The sequence below is a fragment of the Engraulis encrasicolus genome, chromosome 6 (assembly GCF_034702125.1).
Source record: "Engraulis encrasicolus isolate BLACKSEA-1 chromosome 6, IST_EnEncr_1.0, whole genome shotgun sequence".
Classification (NCBI taxonomy): Eukaryota; Metazoa; Chordata; class Actinopteri; order Clupeiformes; family Engraulidae; genus Engraulis; species Engraulis encrasicolus.
This window is the reverse complement of record NC_085862.1, coordinates 40,259,335-40,260,868: the sequence shown is the minus strand read 5'-3', so window position 1 is coordinate 40,260,868 and position 1,534 is coordinate 40,259,335. Positions and strand designations below refer to the sequence as shown.

Genomic DNA, 1,534 nt, shown 5'->3' with positions numbered 1-1,534 from the left:
CACTATTACTTTGTACTGGACATCTCATCACACATTTCCCCTGGCCACAGGCCCCCACCACCCACACACACACACACGCACACACACATGGTGCCCCAATCTGTGGCTGGGGCACATCTTGCCCGAGGACAACCTGATTCACACCACCTGAGATGATTAATTCATAATGTGTGAGAGAGTGCAAGCTCCTTTAGCTTGGGAAGTTTCATGGAGGAGAAAGTTCTGAGAACTTCTGAACAATGACAACGGATAATGTGGATTAAACATGGTAGATCAAAAAAAAGAATCATAAGCCATAAAAAATTGGTAAGGATCAGGATCAAATTCCGTGAAATGACTAGTAAACCCTCAGAGCAGCTGGTGAACTTGGGAATACTTGGGAAGTTGAGTCAAGCCAAATGAGGCTAACTATAGCAAGCACGCACCAAATCAAATGTAAACAGCAAAAAGCCACAAGGATACCTTTGTACTACAACACGTTCTAATTTTAAAAAACCTTCCAGCCATTCTGGGAAGAAAAAAGAGGAGCCGCATCACTTACCCATTCCTAAAAGTCAAGAAATCCAAATCCAACCAAAAATCCAAACCAAAAAGGAGAGGGCAACAGCAGCAGCAGCGTTCCACTGTTCACAGGCCTGTAATTACGTGATTGGCAGCTTGAAGATATCCTCAAAACATGTGCAACCATACAAAAGAGGCAAGTGCTCCGTCCCCGCAAAAAGTGCCCCAAGCCGCCTGAGGAAGGAAGGAGGGAGAGGAGGGAAGGAGCGAGAGCGAGGGAGCGCACAAGGAGGAGGCGGACGGGGTGAAGGTAAAGGTAAATGGGTAGGGCAGGAAGTCGGCAGGTGGGAACCAGAAGACGAAGCGGACGAACAGGCAGGCAAGTCGGTCAATCCAAGGGAAAAAGGTGGAAGGGGGGTGGGAGAGAAAGCTAGTGGGAAGCTGGCTCTCCTGGCTTAATCCATCTGGTCAAAATGGCACGGTCGGATGTCAGTGATCCCAAACAGGGGGGGTCCCACAGGGCTGCCTCGGTTTCTGTCTGTCTGTCTGTCCCCCTTCAGTTCACTCTCTTCGCTCTGTAGTTCCTCTCTCCTGGGACAAGGCTGAGTTGACTCTGAACAAGGCTTGCCCAGGCACAACCAGTGTCTATGCGTCATGACACGGTGTTGAATTACAACAGAGGGTGGGTGGGGGTGGGGGCGGCGACTAGCAGGAGGTTGGCCAATCACACGCCCCCTGCCTGAGGTTTTTGAACCGGTTTTTCCTCCAGTCCCCTCCCTCCCACCTCTGTTCTCTGTTGCACAGGTAAGCAAGGGGAGGGACATTCCTCCCAGCTATCACCTGGACGGGGCAAGCGGAAAAGTGTTGGGGGATGGGTGAAGGAGACGTGGAGAGAAGGGGGGGGGCTTTTTATCACAACACCCTCATTTCACTTGAAAATAAGCCTTCTGCCATGGCTTGCTGATGTGCTGGCAGCAGCAGAGCTTGTGCTGTTGAGATAAAGGTTTTTAAAGTGGAACATCCCAGTTGATTT

At 50.5% G+C, this 1,534-nt stretch overlaps 1 protein-coding gene across 1 annotated transcript in view; it reads right to left on the bottom strand.

The window, feature by feature from the left end:
- The window catches only part of ptprfa (protein tyrosine phosphatase receptor type Fa), a 248,725-nt gene extending 247,592 nt beyond the window's left edge, over window positions 1–1,133 (bottom strand). The window contains exon 1 of the mRNA XM_063201608.1: window positions 542–1,133. The gene's annotated coding sequence lies outside the window, so the exon portion shown is untranslated. The remainder of the gene's footprint in view (window positions 1–541) is intronic.
- Between the last annotated feature and the right edge of the window lie 401 nt (window positions 1,134–1,534).